This window comes from Ailuropoda melanoleuca, chromosome 1, assembly GCF_002007445.2.
Source record: "Ailuropoda melanoleuca isolate Jingjing chromosome 1, ASM200744v2, whole genome shotgun sequence".
In the NCBI taxonomy this organism is placed as follows: Eukaryota; Metazoa; Chordata; class Mammalia; order Carnivora; family Ursidae; genus Ailuropoda; species Ailuropoda melanoleuca.
The window spans coordinates 30,455,548-30,483,321 of record NC_048218.1 but is presented as its reverse complement, the minus strand read 5'-3'; the positions used below and the strand labels follow the sequence as shown (position 1 = coordinate 30,483,321).

General features: G+C 36.0%; 1 protein-coding gene across 13 annotated transcripts in view; it reads left to right on the top strand.

Moving 5' to 3' along the window:
* Positions 1-27,774, top strand: part of ROBO1 (roundabout guidance receptor 1) — a 1,105,499-nt gene that overhangs the window by 749,529 nt on the left and 328,196 nt on the right. The gene's annotated exons all lie outside the window — the stretch shown is intronic.

Sequence of the window (27,774 nt, the reverse complement as noted above, 5' to 3'; positions counted from 1 at the left end):
ATTAGTGGATTAGTACTATTTGGTAGCAAGTGAAAGAAACCCATTCAATAACAAAAGGAAAATTCATTGATTCGTATGCTCGAGCCATAGAAAATGCTTGGGTGGGATCAGATTGAAGGGGGAAATAGCACAAATAATGAAATACCATCAGTACGTTTTGGTTTTCTCTCCTCTATTTCCTCTCATGTAGTTGGTTCATTTTTCTACTTTATAGACAAATCTTTTCAGTGCAAGAGCAAACATGATGCTTGGCAGCTCACAGTCTGATAGCTTTTCCCTGCCAACTCTAGGTAGGAAAATCCCAGGGAAGGGTTCCAGTCGTCCCAGCATTAGTCATGTGTACATTCCTGGGCCAGTAATTAGTCACCAGCCCGGAGCCCATGCTCACCACTGTGGTCCATGAATGGAGCCTGTTAGCTGAAGAATGGGGGACAAGTATGCTAGCTAAAGGCTTTCCCAGTCTCACAAAAGAAATGGCCAACATGGACAATTGACATGTAGCTGAAGAAACTTTCTATTTGTTACTTAACAGCTAGGAGGGAATGAATAATTTTAATAATCAGCAAATGATAATGAATCATGAATAAAATTAGTAATGCCACTTGGTGTCAAATTCCTTTACATGTTAGTGAGCTTATAATATAATTCTAGCATGCCCCTGACCAGTACCATGTATGTTGTTTCTTAATTATAGCATTACCATAATTACTGCTTTTTAAAATTTTGACTATGGAAGTTCTAAGCTATTTTAAGGTACACATGCCGATCCATTCTTCGTGTTCATGCAAGAGATGTTACGATTACACTATGTGGTATTGACTTGTTTTTCAAAGTACAAATGTTGAAGCGACGGTACTATTTGTTTAGTAGACCTTTGAAGATAAGCTTCTGACATTACTTGGAAAATATTCAAACTAAGGCTTTGTTGATGCAAGAGGAATTCTAAAAAGGAATTCTAAAAATTACACTGTGGACTACAGTCAGCTATGTGATAACTAGCTCATATGACCAACGGCCACATCCTTGCAATGAATATTCATAAAAAGAAATGGGTTTGCTAGCTTTTTAGATATTAAAGAATTTAAAATGTCACTACAAAGCATTAGATTTTTACCTGTTTATCCAATTTTATTGTCCTAGGAACTTTTCTATTTGTCCGTTGGATCTGTAGGTTTCTGAGTTTATTTTGTGTTAGGTAGGTTAGAGGGCTGTTGGGATTGCTGCTGTTGACCTGACCTCTTGAACTACCCATTTCAGGTTTTTATGGCTAGCCCATTTGCCTGCATTGGGATCTCCTTCTCTGCGTATCACTAGGTCTGTGTTCATTTTTTATGTTATGAACTGGTGGTTCTCAAACTTTAGTGTCTGACCCAGACCTCAGTTCTGAAGCACAAAGCCAAGTGCTGAGCATTTTTTATATCACACTTTCCAGGTGATTCTGCTCTACACCAAATCTGAGAACTGAACTTTTCCTCTTAATTTTGTTGTTGCTGCTTCTAAGAAAATAGTGACATACTTTCTGCAAATCTGTTCTAACCAAAAACACTCAGCAGCATCATATATGGTAGGGAGAACTTTGCAATCAAATGACATAGTTTCAAATCCTACCTCAGTTACTAATTGATGAAATAACCTTGAATGAGACATTTGACTCTATTGTCCTTAGTTTTCCCTGGGTAAACTGGGAATGATAAAAGCATCCATTGACAATAGATACAAATACCAAATCGTTATGTTGTACATCTGAAACTAATATAATGTTATGTCAGTTATATAATGCTTGATTTTTTAAAAAAATGGCCGTTATAAAGAATTAGTTAAAAGGAAGTTATCATCCATAAATAAATAAATAAATGCATACCTTGGTGGTGGATTAAATGAGACAAATAATAATATTTCTGGAAGCCAATTTCCTCATTACTGATGCGAGGATTTTTCTGTCATTGTAGTAATTACATGATCATTCTATTACTATGGTTATTTTATGTTGTAGATAATATTAAGATTAAATTCCCTGAACAAGTGATCTGGACTTCATTCATTCTGTTTTCAGATTTTGGGGAAGTGATATTTAAGCAATAGTTACGCTCAGTTTAATTCATTAAAAGTATAAAGGAATGTCAGTTCAGTATACCTTAAACTTTAGAAGGGGGGGTGGATATAGTTTAAAGCTTGAAGATTGAGCCTTAATGATAAAAGTCATCCATATTATCATGTAATGTAGCATTATTATTAACCAGAAAATCCTTTGGTCTCTTTATCCAACATCAAAGAAGGAAAGCAGGAGGGAGCCAGTATTATGTGAGTATATATTATGTTTGAGGCACTGGGTTTAGTATTCTCTCCTAAATCATATAATCTGTGAAGCTGGTATTACTACCAGTTCTTCAGAATCGTTGACACTTGAATTTTGTTCATTCAAGCATTATTTACCATATTCTAAGTGAATATAAAAAGAGAATAACATTCGTGAATTAGGGGAAATGAGTGAAATAGGGGAAGGTAATTAAGAAGTACAAAACATTGAGATATAAAATAAATAAGTAATGGAGACAAAAAGTACAGCATAGGGGATATAGTCAATAATACTGTAATAATGTATGAGAACAGGTGGTGACTACGCTTCCTGGTGTGAGCATTGAGTAATGTATAGAACTGTCAAGTCACTACATTGTACGCTTGGAACTAATGTAACATTGTATGTCAATTATACCACAAACAGAGAGAGAGAGGGAAGGAGAGAAATATTCTTTTGAGGTAACTAGTGTATAGTTTACTATTTCTCTTTTCCTTTACCTTTACTTAGGCTTTTGTCTCCTCTCTATACCGCTATTTTGAGAAATAAAATATGCTCTAAAATAAAGTGACCTAATAACCATTAAAAATTCAGAAGTTTCCAATGAAAAGCATACTTAACTATCTTCTTGTTTTTGTGCGAAATGTCTCACTTGTAACTCAGTGGATCTTTAGCAATGTTTAATAATAGTAATTTAATTCTGTCTGCAACCACCAAATTCTTCATTTGTTTATTTTTAATTTTATGCGCAGTGGAAAATTAAGTTTGTGCCCATATGATTTTTATGTAAAATAATCATTTTCATATGTTTGGCTTCAGGTTTTTTGAAAGACAAACTTTAGAAAATGGGAGGGCTTAAAATCTCCATGTAGGATACTGCCAGACACATCACAATGGACTGCTCTTTCAGTACAACACATGCATCATGGAAGATACAGACTAAAATGATACTGTGCTTCCCTCGTGGATCGACTGAGAATGTCCAGGAAGTGGAACTCACCATAGATGTATTTGATTCTACTGCTATTATAGGCATTTTCAAATACCCTGATACAGAGTTAGGATAACATATGTTATGGTCAACCTTACTTTGGCTGTCATGTTTCCTGCATTCCTGTCCAGATGATTAGCAGTTTAACCCGCATGTGATTCATAATAATTGCTAGGAGGAAGTAAGAGTTGGGTATTGTATCTATTTGTAGAGTTGTGTGCTGTGCTGTACAGCATTCTCTTCATCCTTTATGAATGTAGCAGCCTGATTTTAATAGCTGAGCTTCTGTAATGATAGCAGTTACATAGTAGCATTTGACTTGGAGGAACAAAGCTGCTGGGAATTCATAATGTTTTAAAGATTTTTTAATTTATTTGAGAGAGAGAGAGAGAATGAGCAGGGGGGAGGGACAGAGGGAGAGGGGGAGAGAGAGGATCCTCAAGCAGACTCCCCATTGAGCATGGAGCCCCATGCAGGGCTCCATCTCAGTACCCCGAGATCATGGTCTGAGCCCAAATCAAGAATTAGCTACTTAACCGACTGAGTCCTCCAGGTGTCTCAAATTCAGTAATGTTTTAAGGAACATGTATATTGTATTGATCACAACAACTATTTTCTTATATTTTAGAAGAGTACATTTATATGTATAACAAGTTCTTTAGTTTATAGTATAGTGCTTGATACAGATTAGGTTTTGCGATCCACTGATGTACACACTGACTTTACAAAATTCAGGTGATTCCAGCGTATTGGAGTAGGGTTAGACAGTCTCAAGTAATTTACCAAAAATTAGGTCTCAAAAATGATACTCAACTGTTTTGAGCCTTCCTTTATTCATTTGTGGATATTTTATTTATTTTAATCTTTTTAAAGATTTTATTTTACTTGTTTACTTGAGAGAGAAAGAGAGCGCACATTGTGCGTTCACATGCGCACAAGCTGGGGGAGGGCAGAGGGGAAGGGAGAGGGAGAGAGAGAATCTCTCAAGCAGACTCCATTCTGAGTGTGGAACCCAACATGGATAGGACTTGATCCCATGACTCTGAGATCATGACCTGAGCTGAAACCAGGAGTCAAATGCTTAACCGACTGAGGCACCCAGGCGCCCTCATCTGTGAATATTTTAAAATAAGAATGTCATTGATTTTCCTTAAGACATCATACATAAAGACTGGCACCTACTTATACCTATCATAAAATTAATTTTTATTTACCCTTAGCAGTAATGAACTGTAATCTAAAATTTACTGGTATATCATGTGAAGTAAACTTGTCAGACAATGAACTGCACCCCACATAATGTAAAAACTTGTACTTTGTTGATATTGAATTGACCTAGAAACATCTCCTAAGAAATAAAACTGAAAGTCAGCCAAACTCAATTCTTTAGTTTCTTCTTAGTAACTTAATTATTTTTTTTAAAAGTCAAAGAGTTACCTTGTCATTTTAAAAATCCGTATTTTATTTAAAATCGCATTTCTGCAGTTACCATAAAGCTTCATGCTTTCCATTTTATGGCTCCTGAGACTTCCACCTGAGTAAATGCCTAGTATTCTTTGAGGCCCTTATGAAGTTGTCATCAAATTAAATATCATGGCTTCCCAAATGAGATAACAAGTAAAACTTTTAGAAAGTCTTTTGACATTTTTGTAATAGGACTTTAAAAATAAACTGTATTTAATAGATAGATTGATTTCTCTCCACCTTAAGTTTCTTCGATTTAAATAAGAAAGTTGGTTTGGTTACCGTTCTAATTTCAAAACGATTTGCAAGTGTGTGATATGTTCACCTTTGGAAGACTAAAAGCAAATAAGCCTCAGAAGAATTTTGTATGTAATTGTGGTTGGTTTGAGAAAATAAATTTTTTTTCTGTTATTGCTGTTGTTTTTAGAGAGCATTCAATTTTACCCTATTGCAAGAAGTTATATTTTCTTCTAAGATGAAGAAATCATTTTATATAATGTTGAAATGCTTTTATTAGATTTATTTTTTTTTTAATTTTAGGATTTTTTTTTTCAAATTGATATGAGGGATTCACTTTTTAAAATGAAAATATACTAAAAACATGGACCAACCCTAAAGCTATGTAACACCACTAAAAAGATAACAAAGAGGGGAGCCTGGGTGGCTCAGTCCTTAGGTGTCTGCATTTGGCTCAGGTCATGATCCCGGGGTCCTGGGATGGGGCACCGCATTGGGCTCCCTGCTCAGTGGGAAGCCTGCTTCTCCCTCTCCCACTCCCCCTGCTTGTGTTCTGTTTCTCACTGTCTCTCTCTCTGTCAAATAAATGAATAAAATCTTTAAAAATTTTTTTAAAAATAAAAACAAAGAAAGAGGATCATCATTGCCTTTTTGCTTCTAAACAAGATACATCAAGTGCTGTATGTTCAGATTGAGGACCCTCTACTCCCAAGTCCTGTCTAATTAGTGAGGGAGAGTTTTATTGCCTAGTTTTCTTATCCTGTGGGAAGGGGGTGTGAAGAAGCAAGGTTGGGTGTAAGACAAAAACCAAGTCACGAGGAGGGAAGCAAGGTTTTAGTTACAGGAACTAGGTTTGGCTGAGAGTAATAAAACCATAGCTGGCTTTGAGGATGGGGCTGGCGGGGGGGTGGCAAGGGTGACCAGGTCATAGGGGAACAACCATATAAAGCTGTCACATGTCCATGGATTTCTCCTGCCCACTGGAGGCAGACCTCTAGGGCTCTTTGTGACCCTAAAACAGCAAGTAGGGGTTAAGTGATTTTGGGCAGCTATCAACAGTATTGACAGGTAAGCAAATTTAAAGGAAAATAAATAGATAAACAGTCATTGGGAAGAGGAAGAAAACTGTATACCCAGCCACTATTGCCTATGTGCCAGACACTGCTAAGCACTTCACATTTGGCCTTGAGAACAATACTGTGAGGTAGGAGTTTTCATTCCAGTTTTACTTCATTTTACAGATAAGTAAGTTGATAATCAGAGAATGGCATTGCATAGATTTCCATAACAAACATTAAGGCATGGGTTTAAAGATGTAGAATAAAAAGAGAGGTGTGTAATAATCAAGGCAGGTAATTCATTTACTGTGGGATCTACAGAAAGACAAGACCTGATGAAGTGTAGCATTTGTCCAGGGAAATTAGTTGATACTTAGCGGTATTTTAGAATGTGAAAATAATTTACTCTCCAGTTGTTTCGAAAAAGAAGGAGCTCTTAAAAAAATGTTGATTAGAAGGTGCCAGTGTTATCTAAATTAAAACGATATTTTTTTAAAGAAGATTTTATTTATTTATTTGACAGAGACAGCGAGAGAGGGAACACAGCAGGGGAAGTGGGAGAGGAAGAAGCAGGCTTCCAGCCCGATGTGGGGCTCGATCCCAGAATTCTGGGATCACGCCCTGAGCTAAAGGCAGATGCTTAACAACTGAGCCACCCAGGTGCCCCAAAACGATATGTTTTAATATTAGAACTCAGTAGTTAAACTGTACAAATTCATATGTCCTTTTGGAGAAACACATTGACTCAACTTTGTAATGAAAGCAGATATAGATCAGGTGTTCTCAAACCTTACCGTGCATCAGAGAATTACTTCTGATGCTTGTTAAAAATAGATTTTTTAAAAAATTGATTCAGTAGATCAGGAGTGGGGGCCCCTGACATCTGAATTTTTAAGGTCCCCCTTCTGTAGGGATCTCTGCTGCTCCCCAGCAGTGAAGACCCACGGATATAAATGACAACGTTCATTGTGATAGATCCTGGTGTTTAAGAGCTGCAGGTGTAGCTTTTGATTTCTTTCTTTTGCATTTTTTTCACTTACCAGTTGATTAGAGCTGTGTTCTCTCACACAGTAGCCACCAATTATATGTGACTATTTAAATGAAATTAATTAAAGTAAAATGAAATAAAAGCTGAGTTCAAGTGCTCAAAAGCCTCCTGTGGCTGGTGGCTACTGTATCAGAGGGAGCACATAATAGGACATTGTAATCATTATTGCAGAAAGTTCTCTTGGACAGCACTGGAGTAGAATGTAAGAATAATGAAATTTGGCCCCAATGTAGTCTTTATGATATTGAGAATTATTTTTTAAAGTTGTCCTTACTAAATATCACTTTTTTTAAGGAGGAGGAGACATTTTCTTTACAAAGGTAGCTTCCAGGGACACCTGGGTGGTTTAGTTGGTTAAGTGTCTGCCTTCAGCTCAGGCCATGATCCCAGGGTCCTGGGATCAAGTCCCTTGTCAGGCTTCTTGCTCAGCGGGAAGCCTGCTTCTCCCTCTACCTGCCATACCCTCTGCTTTGCGCGCATGCTCTCTCTCTCTCTGACAAATAAATAAATAAAATCTTTGAAAAAAAAACAAAGTAGATTCCATATCAAAAACTACTTTTAACTGGGGAACCTGGGTAGCTCAGTTGGTTAAGCAAGTGGTCTTGCTCAGGTCGTGATCTTGAGGTTGTCCAGTGGAGCCCCATGTTGGGCCTTGCGCTCAACTTGGAGTCCACTTCAAGTTCTCTCCCTGTCCCTGCCACTCACGCACACTGTCTCTCAAATAAATAAAAAAAAATCTTTTTAAAAAAGTACTTCTAGGGGCGCCTGGGTAGCGCAGTCGTTAAAGCGACTGCCTTCGGCTCAGGGCGTGATCCCGGGGTTCCGGGATCGAGTCCCACATCGGGCTCCTCGGCTGGGAGACTGCTTCTTCCTCTCCCTCTCCCCTGCTGTGTTCCCTCTCTCGCTGGCTGTCTCTCTGTCACATAAATGAATAAAATCTTTAAAAAAAAAAAAAAAAAAGTACTTCTAGGGGCGCCTGGGTAGCGCAGTTGTTAAGCGTCTGCCTTCGGCTCATGGTGTGATCCTGGCGTTCTGGGATCGAGTCCCACATCAGGCTCCTCCGCTATGAGCCTGCTTCTTCCTCTCCCACTCCCCTGCTGTGTTCCCTCTCTCGCTGGCTGTCTCTATCTCTGTCGAATAAATAAATAAAATCTTAAAAAAAAGAAAAAGTACTTCTAATTAAATAACGAATATTGCATGCTTTATTCTCTCTTTGAATGGAATTAACATGCTTACAGAAGATAAATTACTTAGATGGCTTCAACTTATATTTGGAGCGGTGATCATCTGAAGACTTTTGTGATGTACATGAGATTTTCCCATTAAAAAACTTTTCCCAAAGGACACTTCGTATTGTGCTCAAAGAAGTAGGAGTGGCCTCAATATTTTGCCATTTTATAAAAGGGGTTTAAAGATGATCTGCAAAAATGAAACTGTGGTCTAAGCAGCCTTCGGGATTTGTCCTTATTTGCTACATTATGTCAGCACGTGGGGTGTATCATCAAAGGAGTTCCTGTATAAAATGTTCATGGAATTTAACATGAAATCTTTAAATAAACCTGTTAGATAGCATTTTCCTGAACATATTGACTATAATTTACAAATTATCAAGTGCAGTTATCTTAGGAGATATATAGTATAACTCTACTCTAAATTATAACTTGAAACATATAGCTCTTGAAATAAAAAATTCTGGGAATGGGATGGAAAGAAACTCTCCTTTTCACTCTTTTAAAAATATCATCTGTTGAGCTCAAGTTGGTTTTTAAAGTCTTAAAGTTATGTCATACTTAATGTACGAAAAAAATATTTACAGTGTTGGTTTCTTTCTCAAACTCAAACACAAGTTTAAAATGAAAACGGCCCTAAGCTAGCTTTCATCTTGTCTCTTAGATCCCAAACCTCAGAGCCGTTGGACTGAATTGTGTGAATTCTTCCTTCAGAATGCTTCTTGGATTTTTTCGTTTCTTTTTTTATTCCCCTTACCCTCCTTGTCTCACATTTGTGTTATAGGGGTGATTAAGGGAGTCCTCGTGCTCCTTTCTCTACTCTGCATCCTGCCCAGTCCTGTGAGTTTAATGGTCCTAAACAACATATTCATAGTTATTTTACTTTTTTTTTTTTTATAAGAGACTTTTTTTTTTTTAAAGATTTTATTTATTTATTCAACAGAGATAGAGACAGCCAGCGAGAGAGGGAACACAAGCAGGGGGAGTGGGAGAGGAAGAAGCAGGCTCATAGTGGAGGAGCCTGATGTGGGGCTTCGATCCCATAACACCGGGATCACGCCCTGAGCCGAAGGCAGACGCTTAACCGCTGTGCCACCCAGGCGCCCCAGTTATTTTACTTTTTAAAATCCTACAGGAATTTCTTTGTAGCTAATAGGCTAGAATCCAAAAGATTTTTTTTTTTTTTTAAGTAGGCTTCATACCCTATGTGGAGCCCAAAATGGGGCTTGAACTCATGACCCTGAAATCAAGACCTGAGCTGAGATCAAGAATCCAACACTTAACTGATTGAGCCACCCAGGTGTCCCGTAAAAGCCTGTTTTGAGTATTTTTAGGCCTCAAAAGTTTGGCTACAGCCAGCATTTCAGCTCCTATTTTCTATTAGTTTTAGACCAAATCCTTTACACAAATCATTCTGGGCTTCTGATTATCACATTAAGTCTGTTCCTCCCTTGTATACCCTGATTTAAAGCATCCTTCCCACTCATCTGTGCGTCTCCCATGCTGTTGTGTCCCATCAAATGTTTAAGTTTTAATCTGTGAATGTAAGGTTATTTGGAAATAGGGTCTTTTGGAGATGAGCAAGATGAAGTCATCAGGGTGGGGATTAATCCAGTATGACTGTGTCCTTATAAGAAGGGGAAATTTGGACACGGAAGCCGAGACACAGGACAAAGCCATGTGAGGCTGAAGGCAGTTTGGGGTGAGTGATGCAGCAAAACCCAAGGAACTTCAGTAAACTCCTAGAAACTAGGAAAGAGGCTTGGAACAAATCCTCCCTCACCGCCCTTAGAACGAACTACCCCTGCTGACGACTTAAACTTGGAAACAATGTGAAACAATACATTTCTGTTTTTTTTAAGCTACCCTGTTTGTGACACTTCGTGAGAGCAAAAAATGGATACCCCATTATCTTGTTGTTTATTTAAAAAATGTTTGCGTCAATGCCCCTCTTCAAGAATATGATGGTCTTTCCTGTGGATGGATCTTCTCAGTAGATAATGTAAATATATTCATAAACACAAAACTCCAAATAATCTGAAGAGCAAAGAACCTCTGACCAACCCCAAATCATATGCAGCCCTCGTTTCCAACCAGAACCTCATCTCTGAGAAAGCAAACTGCCTGCTTTACTTAACTTCTACTCCTTATTTCTCCTTTGGCATTTACCGTATCGATTTTGCTTTTGGTACTTGACCACCATGTACTTCTTGGAGTCTGAGCTTTTCAACCTATGTAAGCCCCTCCCAACTAGGAAACACTAATCCTTCTAGGCCCTGAACTCCTAGATTGTAGGGTTTTGAGGGATAGAGTTCCTTCGCCAGCACTGCAAGGTGATTATATACCTAAGGTATGAGGACATCATTAGTTCGCCATTCCCAGTAAATGCCTGGAAGATACTGAGTGCTCAGCACTGAAGTGTCAGCTCTTCTATTCCCTGGTATTAATGTCTGCTAAAATACTTCTCAACAGAAAATAACTTGGACTTCCTGCTTCAGCAGGGGCATAATGATAGCAGGTGTTACTTCACTCAGCCTGTGCTGAGTCCAGCATCAGGTGGAGAGTAGGTGCGAAAAGAGGTTTAAAATGAGAAGTCAGAGAAGCAGGGCAGTGTTGCATGGCAACACCAAGCAGGGACTGCAGGCTCTGGAGTCCAGCATAGAGCTTGATTCCCAGCTTTCTGTGAATTATTTGGGAGATCCTATGTAATATGATCTTGTACAAATGTGAGGTATGTGTAAATATCTCTCTATGAATTATTTAGGAGATATTTACCCCTCTGAGCTTTTCTTTATTCACCTAAGACAAAATAAAGATAATTACCCTTCTATTTCTTGTGAAGATTAGAACCTCTTCTAATGCTATGTTTTTTTTGTATTTCTGTGCATGGCCAGAGAAATTTGCATCCACTTTCAAAAATTTACATACACTTTAGAAACACATCCTGAACAGGCTAAGAACACCTCTTCTTTAATCTTCTTTTACAAAAAAGGTTTTACTTCTACTCATGTTAATGGGATTCAGAAGAACAGGGTCCTGGTTCTGGCTACCAAGGATCTGTCAACCTTAATAAAATATTTGCGATCTGTTGATGAGTTTTCCTCTGTTTGGAAGATGGGAGGGCTGACAAATTGATCTGTTCTTATTCTAGCTTTAACATGGTATATTAACCTCATTTTATGGATGAAGAAACTGACCCAGTTATTGAGGATGGAGAGGTAGAATTTTATGGGCCTAGGAGAAAGTCCAAGTATTCCGATATGAATCCAATCCATTCTCTTCTCCCAATGGCCATGTGGAACCAAAGTATTTTTTTTTTTTTTAAGATTTATTTGTTTTAGAGAGACAGAGCACCAGCGAGGATAGAGGAAAAGGGCAGGGGAGAGAGAGGATCTCAAGCAGACTCCCCACCAAGTATGGAGCCTGACGCTGGGCTCAATCATAGGACCCTGAGATCATGACCTGAGGTGAAATCAAGAGTCAGCCGCTTAACCGACTGAGCCACCCAGGCTCCTCCAAATTTTTTTTTTTCTAGTTTTTCTTACATTAACTTGAGAGTTAAAAAACAAATCTTTGGGTTTGTGAAGTTTATTCTTATACAAGGTAAATTCTTAAACAATTGTGCTGATTTACAGCATAGTTCAGTGGTTAAATGTCCACATTCTAGAGCTGACTATGTGGATCTAAATCTTTATCAGTAAGTACCTGTTAAATTTTGGACTAGTTACTTAATTTCTGTTGCCTCAATTTCCTCATCTATAAATTATGGGTACTAATAGTGCCCACTTAGGAACATTTTGGGGGAGTGTGAGAATTAATATAGCTAATGAGTTTGCTAAATACCTCTTAGCTATTGTCTATTCTGACATTGAAGATCAATGAGATAATTATAAAAATCTTATCTGTGTCCTTTTGAGACTTTTGGAGAAAGTACCATTTGTTTTTTACTAACTCTTAGACACATCAGTAGAACTAAGTAACCATATTAGAACCAAGTCAAACCAAGGAAAGATTCTGTGTTATATAAGGAGGCAGTGTCACTCTGACCATCTCCTATGCATCTAATGTTTATGCATCCATAAACAGTTTGATTCATCTTTTTCTTTTCAAAAGCTTTTTCATATGCAAAATCTACAACTCGTAGTTCTGTAGGGCTTTTGCACTCTTTTTGGGTGTCAGATTTGCAAAGAAAGATGAACATCTTGAATCTTGAAGGCCACGAGAGTATTGCTTATGTGTATGACGGTAATAACTCAAAGAAGGGGCTTGCTGTAGGTTATAGTCAAGATGGTGTTTTGTGTATTATGGAACAAAAGTTTTATGAAGTGAAAAGAAAACCTAGGAATTGGCATAAGCTCCATTTCGGTTATGCATGTGAACATAGAGCGCATTGCAATGGTTAGACTGAAGCAAAAGCAAAACACTAGAAATAATAGTCTGCCCACACTTTGCCAAAAGAAAACTATATGAAGGGAAAAGCCAGGAAAAATACCTTATTCCTTGAGTATTTTCTTTATTATTATTTATTCCTTTACTTTTCTCTTGTTAGAATCTCATTTTAGTCATGCAAGTCATCATTTTAAATTTATATATGCATATCTATATACAGATAGATATGTGTGCAGATATGTATATGTGTGCATATATATATATGTATATATATAGCTAATTGCATTTGCAGATATTTCTTTTTAAGAGCATTACATTTATGATTAGATACCTTTTTAAAATTAAGACTTTTCATACATACATATACATATATGTGTGTGTGTGTGTATATATGTTGTTCCTTCTCTTTGCACTTACAAGCTTAGTATGTGCTGTCAGTTTTTAGCTTCCATCTACAATCTATAGGCCTAGAAACAGGGTAATTGCTCTGTAAGCATTTGTGGAATTGAAATAATTTTACTTCTGTGCATTACTTTGGATTATTCTCTTCTGGACCTCTGCTGTTTACCAGTCATCATTCTCTTGGTTTTAGAATTAAACCAGGTAAAGAAAACAAACAGGTAGAGAGATTACTATAGGTTTCCTCTTTGCATTGGATTTCTGTCTGTATTTCCACATTAAGTAGACTATTCTATATTTGTATTAAAACTAAAAACATCAAATCTGACAGTAATATGGCAACTCCTTTCTTTCATATACTTTGTCTCACAGCCAACTTTTTTCTTACCTAATGAGTTGACCAAGAACTGATTCTTTTTTTTCTGTCCATGATGTTTATGATATAATGCATTCTCAGTCTTAAAAAAACAAGTTTGTATCTTAGGACAACTTGAACATACTTTTTTATTTCATTTGATCAGTAATTTTGGCACCAATTACCATGATGGATATTTTGGGTAGGATATTGTTTTTTTTAGTCTATTTTATCTGCCTTTTTAAGGGGAAAGGGTATCCAATGGCCCTAATTTACCTGGAAATGACTGAAGGGGGTTTTCAGTAGTAAATTTGAGAAGGTCACAGTTGGAACAGGTTGAGCTGGTCAACCTGAGAGAAGATTTCTGTATTTAAAAAGAATGAGTTAATTTCATCTTACTAATTTTGTCTTCATCAATAAACTAGAAATACATGGATTTTTCCATATACTTTTATTGGGAAGTTGTGTTCAAAGAAAGCGATATTACTGCTTTCATACTGAGAGTACCTATTGGTAAGAAGTTCTTGGGACTTGGTCCTAAATTGATGCTGTATATCTGATTGTCTAATACATTAAAATTTAGAATTATTTATGCTTCCATATTATGTGTTTAAACATGGAGTTGTTGGGTTAATGGATAAATAAGAATTAAAATTTGGAGATTTTCTATGAACATTATTAAAGTCGTTTTGAGAACTAACAAATGTTTAAAGGTATGTGTTAGTTTAAAATTCCTTAAGGAATATAACCCAAAATGATAATAGGGGATTTCACTAGAAATCAGTATATTAGTAAGTTTTGATCAGCGTGAACCAAATTGAAGGTACAAATAAGCATAATTTAAAAGGTATAACTGAGAATATGACATGAAGGAAAAAATCAGATATTTAATGGTATATTCATACCCATTTTCCAAATTTATATCTTAAAGGATTATAGAGAATTTTAAGGTATTTTAGAAGGGCAGTAATAATCAAAGTACCAAAGAACTTTAATTTACAAGTGAAAAAAATGGAATTTAGCATTTTTAACAAGGTGTCAAAACTTTTTTGGGATTATTGGAATTTTTTAAAAAGACATCTTTAGAACAATTTATTTTTGAAGATATGTATCAACTCTTAAAAATTTTTAAGCACGTGGGTCCTCAAATTCCATGACTAAAAATGTTATATTAGGGGCACCTGGGCGGCACAGCAGTTAAGCGTCTGCCTTCGGCTCAGGGCGTGATCCCGGCGTTATGGGATCGAGCCCCACATCAGGCTCCTCCGCTCTGAGCCTGCTTCTTCCTCTCCCACTCCGCCTGCTTGTGTTCCCTCTCTCACTGGCTGTCTCTATCTCTGTCGAATAAATAAATAAAATCTTTAAAAAAATGTTATATTAAAGAAATAATACATGGATAAGGATGTATGCTGAATGTAATGATACTAAATTCAGATTTTAGTAATCCTTAAAATCTGAGAATAAACTTCCCATAAGGAAGTTCAATTAATTGTAATACATCCATAAGACATATTGTTCATATATTTAAAAATATATTTTTCATAACTTATTAGTGAAAGGGTAAAATGTTTAAAATAAGCAAAGAGTAGTCATAGTATATTTCATGTTAAAAATTGATAGAATAACACTGAAGAAAAGATGTTAAAATCCTAGCCTTGGTATTCCCTAAGTATAAAGAAGAATAAGTAAGTATTTAATTATTTATTTTACTCCACACTTTACACATTTCTATAATGCACTTTTTACTATCTATTTTAATATGTAATAATTTTGTGTATCTTTATTTATGAGAGTAATTTATAAAAGGAAGCCATAACATGTTTTTCTGTTGATTTTGAGGTGCTTGTTTATAGTGTAAGTTAATGTATCAGTTGAGTAAAGTTGGGACAGTAGCTCAAGTTAAGCTAAGTTATACATCCTACCCCTAGAGCAGAATTTGAAATTTTCTTTTTATTTCTCGACTCATTTTGCAAAGGGAGAATATATGAAAAGCGTTGTATTTCCTATTCTCTTTCAATAGCATATTCTTGCAAGTGTACGTTAGTCACATTTATTTTTAATCTTTTGAATACATGGTCATATTAAATAATATGTGAGAGAAAGCAGGATATAAACATAAACTCCCTCGAATCAGATTACCTGAGGCCATGGCTCACATCTCTCATATAGGTATGTGAACTCAGGCGAATTACCTCTTTGCTGTCCTTCAATTTTGTCACTTGTAAGAGGAGGTTAATCATAATATTGCAGTTACTCATTTATTTTGTTTTGGCAAGAATTAAATGAGTTAATATATTTAAAACGAAAAATGTATGATGCATGGTAAGTGCTATAGAACTGTGCTGGTATTAGCAGTGCTTGGAATATTTAATAAAGGGTACAATTTCAGAATACTCAATGTGAGAGATAGGTATCAAAATAGCTCTTAGTTCAGTGGCTCTCAAACTGTAGTGTGCATTAAAATCACACTGTGTACCTGTGAAGTACCAGTCTCAAATCCTTATGTCCAAAGAATATGACTGAATAGGTCAGAGACCACTTACCTGTACTTTTAACCTCATGCCAAGTCTTTCAAAGTAGAGAAATAAAGAAAGTAAAGAATACTTTGAAATTAGAGAAACCTCATAAACCTATAAAGAAGGATCGCATATTTAGAGATATTGCTTTCGGTTGCTTTTCATATTTAAAAAAAATATTTAAAGCTTTCCTATTGAATGTGTTATTTTTTAAAAAGATTTTATTTATTTGAGAGAGAGAGAGCACAAGCAGGGTGAGGGGCAGAGGGAGAAGCAGGCTCTCTGCTGAGCAGGGAGCCCAATTTGGGGCTCTATGCTAGGACCCTGAGATCATGACCTGAGCCAAAGGCAGACACTTAACTGACTGAGCCACCCAGGTGCCCCTTGAATGGGGTATTATTTCAGTTTCTCATGCCTGTGCTGGATATTTCAGGAGGATTTATTTTGATGAGACTGTATTTGCCTCTGAAAACATCTATATGCAATTTTATACATACATCTAGTACATAAAATACTTATTCAAAGGAAAATTACTCTTACTTTTTTCAAAAGACCATATTATATAAATATAGTTCTTTTAAAAAAAAAGATTTTATTTACTTATTTGAGAGAAAGTATGAGAGAGAGCATGATGGGGTGGGTTGGGGGAGGTTGCGGTGGGAGAGTGGCAGAGAGAGAGGGAGAAGCAGGCTCCCCACTGAGCACAGAACCCTACATGGGACTAGATCCCAGGACCCTGGGATCATGACTGAACTGAAGGCAGACACTTAACTGACTGAGCCACCCAGGTGCCCCATAAATACAATTCTTGAATTAATAAAAAATCAACCAAACAAAAACCAAACTTATACTTCATTGCTCCCTATCTCGGTTCTTGTTTCAGTGCTAGCAGAAAGCTAGGGCAACACCCATTTTATTGAGGTATTCTACCAGTTATTACACTCAAGGTAGGGAAAGTATAAGCATATTTTGATAATGTAATTGGGGCTTAGTTTAATATTAATAGAGGGTCTCAGAATTGCTACAAATAGTCAAATGTGAAGTGAAAATCATTTAAGGTTTAAATAACATGATTTTTCCCGGGGAAGCATAGATCAGGAATTACCCTGTTGTAATGGTATGGAAGATAAGTAAAATAATTAAGCCTTTTTGCTTTTGAAAGAGAAGAGTCAACTGATACCCGTTATTTGGTTTAAATCTATTTCTAGTCTTCAAACTTGTAGAGATCACACAAGGCGTGAGGGAGCAGGTGCTCAGAGTATATGGCCTCTCTTCATTTATGTCATACAGATTTTTGACTTTCCTAGAAAGTTTGTTTTTAGTCAAAGAGGTTTGCTTCCACACATTCTGTTGCTTGCCATTGTGCATATATATACCACTCTTTCCAGTTAGTTTCCTCGTGTTTTTGTGTGCCCACAAAGATAGTTTAATGTTGTCTCAGGTACGTAAGTACACTTGTTTAAGTGCACAGTGTTACTTCTATATCACTCACATTAACTTTGCATCTTTACTAACTGAAGAGAGAGAGCTACTAATGATTTTGTCTGCACTCTGAATCACCTATATCTAGCACAGACCTGGTGCAATGTGAGTTGAGTGAGTAAAGAGTTCTAAAGAGCTCGCCAAAGCTGAATTTTATTTTCTCCATATTTTTCAAAAAATTTTGTTGGCTTTCACACTTGTAAAACAAAAATATTTTATTATGAAAATAACACCAGACTAGAGAAAGTTGAAGGAAACAAAAACCGTCTATTTTTCCATGGTCCCTAAGAAATCAACATTAAGGGTTTTTTTGTTTTTTTGTTTTTTTTTAGATTTTTTTTTTTTGTCTAGCTCTCTTTCCCCCTCTGTCTCTTTCCCTCAGTGTTTCTTCTGCTGGAAATGGATAGCTTACATCTCTGTTAATCACTACACATGATACTCTCTAAAGGTTTCAGTGGCCTTAGGATTAATTGACGTTGAGTGGACCTAATGTCTCGAATCTCCCAATGCCTTCCCGGAGGCCTTGGCTCTCAGAGCTCCTTTCCTCTGTGGGTGTCTGCTCCCTAGAAGCACAAATAAGGATTGCTCATACTTTCTCTTGAACTCAGGGCCATGCTGACCGCCTCCAGGCATGGGTGTTTGCCCATCCTGTGATCCACACTGTTTATAAATACACATGAGGTCTCCCATCATTTTCTTTCCATTATCTGTTCATTCATTCAACAACTTTATCAAGTACCTGCTGAGTGTCAGGTGCTATTGTAGGCACTGGAAATGTAGAAGTATTTCAGTAATTGCATAACTATTTAATAACTAAACATAAGTACTTCAATATTTTAAGTGCTTTCTAAGCAAAACTGATTGTATGGCTTTTTTTCTTTAAAATTAAACCACCATCAAAATAATGACTAAAAGTATTATATTTCCCTTTTAAGTTGCATTACCGTACAAAAGGATAAATGCAAATACACATGATATGATCACAATTAGAGAAAAATTTAAAATCTCAGGAAAAAGTGACACTATAACTCTATTCCAAAAAGAAAAAGAAAAGCAAAAAAAAAAAAAAAAAAGCCAAACTTACTTTCAGAAGAAAAGAAACAGAGAAAGCAACAAATCTCAAATCAGAAAAAAAAAAAGAAAAGAAAAAGAAAAAAAAAGGATGCTTTTAGAGTTAAGAGGTTTTTATTTTTTTCCTTATCTTTTGACATCAAAAGTATATATTGATATTTCATGCATGGTGGATCTTCCCATTAGATCAACCACACACATAGCTTTGTTTTGCACTGATGAATTATTTACTTGCCCCTTTAGAAAATAAAGACTACTGAGTAGATTTTAAGTTAATATTTGGAATACCCTGTATGTCACGTCTCCATATTTTGTAAGTCAGGTGACAGAGGCAGCATCTCTGTATCCATTGTTAGGGCACCCATTAGAGTTTGTAAGATCTAAATCCAAGATACAGTGAGTGAGAAAAAGGGTAAGTACAGGGGAGGTAAAAATGACAGTATGCTAATATATAAACAAGATTCCTTAGAAATTCTTGTTCATGTCAGAAGTACTGACTAGGTTTAAAAATAAGTGAAGTTGACTGCATTCCTACAGGGATTTCTTAGTAATCCTTTAAAAGGCTATTTTAAGTATTTTGTTTTCCTAAAGTGTAATTGTCTTTAGATAATTATCCTTAAAATTACAATTCTGTACTCCATCTCAAAGGCATTAATAACTCACCTAGATTCAAGGGTTCTCTAAATATAGTTTAAGTATGATTACCTAATTTAAGAAGTAAAGTCAAAAGCCTTATTTTTATTCTTTAATTGATTTTAGGTTATTGACACAGTAAATTATATCTATGATGTGAAGATTCTATGAAAATATAATGCAAGTCTTAGAAAAAAATTAGTAAATTCTACTTTACATAATAATTAAAAAAAACTTCATGTGGTTAACAAATTGTATTACATCCCTATTTGTTTTTACATACTTTTAATTTATGACTTAAAAACATGATTTTAAACACAAAATAAGATTAATTTCAGGATAAAATTTTTTCCCTTGGAAATTTAAATTCAGGACAGAGGAAGTTTGGTAAACAAGGTTTTTTGTTTTTTTGTGGTTTTTTTTTTTTTTTTTTAGTTATAGGAGTACTGTTGAGTTGTAATTTCAATAAGGACACCGGCTCGTGTTCTCTATGTTGAGGTCACAGTTGGGTGAAATTTATAACCATCTGCAATTTCCATAGTGTATATTAAAAAGGGAGATGTAGATTAATGTTGATTGCATTTCATGTAATTTCTCCTAATGTTGAAAATCTAATATTAGGATGAACTATTTTTACCCAGCAATAAAAAAACATTTGTAAGACCACCCAAATACTGTTTTTCACAGTTCAAAATACTATTCAAATTTTGTCATCTGTGAAAAATGGTTCCAATAACTGAAATAAGTTATTGTATTTTCAGGCCTAAATATTTGAGTCCATTATGATAGGCATTAGGAAATAAAGGAGTATTTGTGAATTTTAATACCTTCGTGTATCTATAGAAAGTTGTTTTGAAATGTAATTCTGCACAATTACAAACTTGATCAATAGGATGAACACATAGGGTTTTTTTGTTTTTTTTTAAAGATTTTATTTATATATCTGACAGAGAAAGATACAGCTAGCGAGAGAGGGAACACAAGCAGGGGGAGTGGGAGAGGAAGAAGCAGGCTCCCAGCGGAGGAGCCCGATGTGGGGCTTGATCCCACAACACCAGGATCATGCCCCCGAAGGCAGACGCTTAACTGCTGTGCCACTCAGGTGCCCGGAACACATAGGGTTTTTATATTTGTAAGGAAAAGGAAAAGAAAGACAATATGACTATTCGTGTAGTAATATTTAAAATGCATTAGTGTGTCTTTCAAATTTTGAAAGTAATAAATTTAATCAATGGATATGTATGGGATATTTTCTGCAAGGAACAAAGATGCTTTATTATAGATGGCTTTGGAGAGACTCACCCTCTGATGATTCTTAGTAAAACAATAAGTTGGGTGGGCTAAGTGCTCTAGCTTTGTTTTATTTTGTTTTTCTTCTCTTTTGATAGATGATGTTTTGCTGGAGTTGTGCCAGATCCTGCTAAGAACTGTGTAAATGAAAAATAATTTTGGGTTGAATTCTCAACTAAAAGTAGATTCTTGCTTAGTTTGTAACTTTTCTTACAAATTTAGAAAAAAACAGTAGCTGATTTCTGGTTAGTAGGTATCCTAATATAATTCCAGGAGAGGGTGGAGAGGAAAATTGTAAAATTAAACAATGGTGCTTATGCCAACTTCCAAATACTACATCAGTGGTTCCAATCAGCGGTCAGTGTACTATTTTATGCACCAGGGATTATGTTAACCTATAAAATGTAGGTATCATTTTTATACACATTTTACAGATGATGAAACAAGCATTCAGAGAGGTTAAGGACTTCACCTGAGTTTACACAGTTAACAAGTAGCAGAGTTTGGATTTGAACACAGGCACACTGAAACCATTCTCTAGACTAAATAAACTTTCCCCACAAATGCTACATTAGTTGTTTGTTTTTTTGGGTTTTTTTTTTTTTTGTTTGTTTGTTTGTTTTCCCTTTTCCCCTCACCTGCTATTTCTTCTTGGGGAACTTAAGGCAGTTAAGTTCAAGGATTTTATTTCATATTACTTTTGTGTTGCTAATGCTTAGCACAGTTCTTAATACAGTATATGTTCAATATAGAGGTAAACCAATGAATGGGAGAGTGAGAAAATTTGGACTTTAAGATATGCAAATATTTTTGTTTGAAATTTTACAGAAGGTAGAATTCTTCTACCCGTATATTGATTGGAAATTTTACTTCAAGTGCAAATAGGAAGCATGAACTCAGCTAACCAACTTCAACCCTACAACCTCTTTAGTTACAGCTCCGAGTGAAATCCTGCCTGATTTGAGTCCGTTGAGGCAATTCCTGCAGCTAATGCCTTAGTAGCTTCTGTAATATTTGGGTACCATGACAGAAAAGTCTATTCTACTTAGACTCCATATTATTAAAAATGGGGGGGGGAGCAAGCAATACTGTTTTTAAAATTTAACTTATTCTACTGTCAGTCTTTCTCATATCTTTCTCATATCTTTTGGGACACAGCCATATGATATTAGATTCTATAGGAATATTACAAAAACACCAGGGATTCACTTTTAGAATTCCATTTGGACAATTTTGGTAATCATTTCAGATGATAACAGATACTATCAATTACCCTCAACTAATTTGGGGGATTATTCTGAATTTTGGCTAGAACCCCCATGCCATCTTTAGGGGGAATTATAATCACAGGAAATTAGGATGAAACAAAGTACCTAATGAAAATGACATGATTCCTTAATCATGTAGTTGTTTTAAAATGTTCTGTTTCCCTTGTATTCCTATACTCTGTATAATTTCAGGTAAAGCTATGTGTTTTTTTCCATGGCACGGTCTGTTTTTATACTTATTCCAATAATGTGTGAGTATTTGGGAAATGTGTGTGATTCAGTAGAGGGTATTTCAGTCTCCTCTCTACACAGTGAGTAATTAATGGATGCTGTCTTCTTATTTTTAACAAATATCTCCTCGTAGGATGAAATTCTGACAGGAAAATTACTGGATTGGCACCCCTGGTAGGATTTATGTTAATAATTGGAGGCTGTATGCTCCTTAAAATGTAAATGGAGCTTAAATAAAAAGGTTAAGAGGCAAGGCTCTTTTAAGAATATAGTTGTTCTTTTACAAATATACGTTTGTTGTCGAGGCAGATATAAACCTCCCCAACCCCCACCTAGGGCAGATGTCACTAATTTTCTATTCATATTCATTATGCATCTGTCAACTACTCTCTGAACTTGTTACTCTTGTGCTTTTAGTAATTTTACAAGCATTTCTGTGCTGCAAGATGTTTTCATCTGATATATGAGACAAATGGATATTTTAATCATTTAATGTTTTCTAATTTTAACCTGCCAAAGAATATGAGAGAGAAATTCAGATCAAAATAAGACTTTGTTAATAAAATAAATACTGTTTCACTCAACCTACTAAGAAACAGACTTGAAAACATAAACAAACAAAACCCTGAGACAAATGTTACTGCTGTGCAAGACAAAAAAAAAAAAAAAGAGTAAAATCATATATATGAAAAACAATAAAGTTATACATATGTGTGTTTTGTATACCCCAGTAGAATATTATCAAGATCCGTCTCTTAAATGGTTACTTGCTTGTGTGCCTGTAGAAGTGATATTTTAAAGGGAGGAACGGTTTGCAGCCAACTAGGAGTTTGGTTTCCTCATCATAAATCTCATGTGACTTTGATATATTTTCTTGAAATACTTAGCACTTACGTGTATATCTTTTTCCAGCTGCGGTTGTGTAAATATTTAGATATTTCAGTCACTCATGTTTATATTTTATCTCCAACCGGCCAGTTGTTGAAGGAATTCTGCCCTGCCCTTTTTTCTGATGTTGACCATGCCTAAAGTCAACTGTGTTCTCTTCCCAAGATTCTACCAGGATTCTTGCTGAGGGCAGCTGACGTTATCATCCTTGTTCCTTGTCAAACCCTCACTCTGACCATCCCTTTCTTCTTTGACCCTCTCTTTGTTACTTTTCTGTTTCCTGTGCAGAGTTTGGTTAAAACCAGAAGTTGGTCTTACCAAGTGTAATAGAAACCTTATACCTTATAACATAAAAATAAGTAAATAAAAGCAAATTAGCATAACTAGAATGGTGATTGTCAGGTGGCTTACAGAAACTCAGAATTTATGGTGGAAGAGAGAAGGCTTTTTATGAATGAGTCAGGAATATTAGAGAGAGAGCCTTTGTGACCCAGTGGAGGTGAATACCACCTGCTCTAGGGAGGAAGACTATATGTAATCTATACTGTTCTGAGAGTTATTATATGCTTTTCTCTATATGATCTTGGCAAAACTCTCTCAAAATTTCCCTTTGAGAAAGTGAGTCAACAATTACTGATAGAAGATGAGAGACTTTTCCCTCAAAGTATGTTGGTGAAAAAAATTGGGGAACCAGTGATACTGAATTTTTTAAAAAGATTTTTTAATTTTTTAAAAAAAATTTAAGTAATCTCTGCACCCAACATGGGGCTGGAACTCATAACCCTGAGATCAGGAGTGTCATGTTCCATCGACTGAACCAACCAGGCACCCCAGCGATCCTAAATTTTAACTGTGTAAACAGTTGTGTAGGAATTGAGGTTCTCAGTATTAAAAACTGACAATATAAGCTATTTACTCAAAAATTCAAGCTCATAATTAGAGAAGATGACACAGTATAAGAAAAACTTCGTACCTCCATTTGTTCATTGTCAAATTCTTCACTGAGTAGAGGGAATGTGACATCATGTGCTTTACAGTCAGGTACTCTCTGTATGTGTGGGCCAGGAACAAGAGATGCGCCAGATTGGACTGCTTCCTGTTTTTATCATCCACATTTTAAAACTAAGCAATCAAAATGAACACTTCCAGTTTGGAAACAAGGACAGACAAAGTATGTTTTGCTGTGGATTTTAACAAATTACTCCTAGCAGTGTTTATGGAATAGTTGGGAAGAGTAAGGGTCTTGAGTTTGACTCGGGTTGAATCCCAGCTCTGCCACCTTCCAGCTGACTGACAGCTGAGCGTCTCACTTCTCCCATATGGACACCAGCTATAACGGCACCCCCCACCTCATAAAGATGTTGCTGTGATGAAGGAAATGATGGATAATTAATGTTAGTTTTCTCTTTTATTCCTTTCCTTCCTGCTTAGACTTGATAATAAAGAATAATTTATTATAGCTTTCCTGGAGATGGTGATTGCCATTTATAATTTTTATTGTGGAGGTTAGCCAATTACTCATTATAAACATCACTCGGGAATTGGAAAGTACCTTTTCTGAAAGTTATACATTATGAGGAATGTGAGATTTCTATGTTTTTTTGTTATGATTTTCAAAGGTATGGGCTCTCCATACAAATAACTTTTTTTTTTTTTTTTTTTTTTTTTTCAACCCCTTTTTTTTTTTTTTTTTTTTGCCAACCCTATTCATTTTCTTCAGATTATTACAGGCTTACAGTATATTTTCTCTGGAAATGTGTTCTTCAGAAGCAAAGTTCAGTGGGATATCCTGGAAAAAGAAAACTGAAGAGTTCAGTAACCAAATAAGTTTGAGAAATGTTGCATAGAATACCGTTCTTTTGGTGCATCGTAGTGTGCTTCAACAAGACAAAAGACCCTGAGAACGGCAGCTCTTTTTTTTTTTTGAGCAATATATGTTAAGAATCTGAGGAGAGTATTCCACGGAGCAGGACAATTTAGCCTGAGTAATACAGACACCATTTTTATTGCTGAAGCTCGTTTACTGAATACTGCTGTACAAACATTCTGAGGAAAGCTTAGGCCTGAGTTTTCCGTTCCCAAAAGTCACGCTAGCTGGGGTCCAGCTATATGGGCTTGCAGGTTAGGGATGGAGACAGTCTTGAGCTCCACTGTAGTTTAGTGGAGGCTGGGTCATCTCCAGGTTCTGTGATTGGCCGTTACTTCCTCTATACACTCTCCCTCAACAGTGTTATTCCCCGTGGTTTCAGTCTCCAGCTTGCTTCTCAGCTATGGCTCCAGCGGAGATTTTTTTCTGAGGTCACACTTGGATATTCAAGAAGTACCTCAAGCCCTCCATGTCTCAGACTGAGTCACTCATCTCCTCTGCCCTTCCTCTCACCAAATTTCACTCTTTGATTCTCCACCTTCCCTGGGACTGCCATTCACCCTCTGGTCAGATCACAGACTTGGAATCTTCTGCCTTGTTCTTCTCCTCCATCCTGTGCCTTTTCCATTTCTTGTTTACCCCATATTGCCAGTGACCGGATCCTGTTGGTTTTATAACTAAATATCTTTAGATTCTTTCCTCTATTTTCTCTTCTGTCAAAGTCCCAAGTTTTCAGAATTTATTGTTTGAAGAGTACAAAAGTTTCCTGACCAATTACTCCTAATTTAGCCTGCTTTATAGTCCAGTGTCATACTACCAGTGGCGAGCTCTTTAAACCAAACATGACTGTGCCCATGCCTTGCGTAAAATATTTAAGTGTTCTGTTGCCTTCAGGTAAGTTCTAGAACTTTGACTTGATGTACAAAGCCCGTCACATTATTGCTTCTGACTACTTCTTCAGACACATACTTGCTAATCTCTGACATACACCTTTTACTCAGGCTGCACTAACTCCCCGCAGGTCCCACAGGTGTACCATATTCTTTTGTAGCTGTGCCCCTGGATGAAATCATCTCCTTTCTTTTATTCTTGACTCATTTTTCAGGACTCGTCTCCAATTTTATGTCTCAGTATACCTACTCTCCCTTGTTCAGGCAGTCTTAATGATCCTTTCTTTGTTTTCTCATAGCATACTATGCTTCCGTATTTCCTATCTAAAATGGATGTTCAGAATTTAAAATAATGTGTGCTTTAATTAAATATCTATTACCTCAGTATTTGATCCTTATTAACATCCACCTTTCATAATTACAGCCAAAGTCAAGGCCGGTTGTATATAATGTAGGTTTTTGGTTTTTTTTTTTTTTTTTTTTTTTGTATAGCATTTGTGATTGAGTAATCCAAAATCTAATTTAAAGCTCATTTGACTTCAGTATAGCCTTTGTGAGAAAGTATGAGTTTCCAAAATATTTTTTCCCCATGTTGATGGTTTATTTCTTCCTCCTTTAGAGACTGGGTTCATTTAAAGAATTTATAGTAGTTGTATACCATGCATTGAACTAAAGCTGTTTCTCAGTATTTCAGATTATAAAACTATTACTCAACATTTCAGATGACAGTTTTTGTTACTTCATGGTTGATATAAGCTAATGCTCTTTAAGTTTCATCATTCATCTGTTCATTTCATTCATTAAGAAAAAACGTTGATTATAGTAGTTACAAATTAGAGATATATAAATCAGTCCATGCAGAGCTTACCGTCTAGGAAAGGTTGAACAGAATGCACATTGGTTATCATTTAAACAATAAAATCTTTTAATGTCTCTTTATAGAATACATGATTATTAGGCTTCAGATCATTCTACTCAAATAGGTCTTCCCCATTAGGACTTCATTCATTTTTTCATTTATTCAGCACAACATATTTATTGAGTACCTATAGTGTGCTCAGTGCTCTGCCAGTCATAAGAGAAGCAACCATGAACAAAATCAGACCCATAGATCTTACAGTGGAATGGGAAAGACAGGATTCCCCAGCATCAAACAAAAAAAATTAAATTATAATTCTGATCATTCTTACCAAATGTAGCTATGCAGTGCCATTTAGGTTTATGAAAGGAGCACTTAATTTTTTTTGAAAGATCAGGGAGGGCAGAGATTTGAAAGGAAAGTGGATATTGGCTAGGGTAAGATCATTTCGAGCGCAGCCTCTATGGCAGTTGTAGGCCTGTGGCAGGAGGAAGCGTATTGTATATGTGAACAAGCACAAGGTGAGGTGAAGAAAGCAGAAAAAGAAGTGGAACAGGAAGAGAGTCTGGAGAGCTAGAGGGGGAAATGAGCGCACTCTTGTAGATCTTGTTAAGGACTTTATCTTAAGAGCAATGAGTTTATTTTAAGAGCTGCTGAAGTAGGGGGGAACCCAGATTGTATTTGCATTTCAAAGCCTTCATCTGGCTATACTGAAGTGAAGTGATTTAAGAGGTTTCCTAAATCCCAGTGGGAATTGATAGGAGTTTGACCTGGGTTGGTAGTAGGCTATAGAGGTGGAGATGAGTAGATTGATTTGAGAAATATCGGGGAGGAGGAGGGGAAAGAGAGGGACAGGTCAAGGAAGTCTGGTTTCTACTTTGCATTATTCATTGAGATTGCATGGCTAGATGACAACAAGGTTTGGGGCTAAATTACATTAAGCCTTGGGCTGTAGCATTTGAGAAATCTTTAAGAAATTTACATGTTAAATTTACCCACAGCAGCAGTGTGGTAGAAATATTTAAAAAATTACGAATCTTGATCCCTGTTTTAGAAGTTATGATCACATTGAAAAAAATAAGGTACAGGCACAGGACATATTTAAATGACACACACACTCAAGACCTCACTTATTATGTAATACAGAATGCAGTCCCTTACCCAATATCCTTTTTCATCTTATATTATATTTAATTATTTAAACTTAATTATATAACATTTTGTCTTTGAAGCATTTTAAATATTAACATATAATTATTGGCAACTAATGAAATTAATTTATTCATTCAAATTCTGGGAAAGTGCATACACAC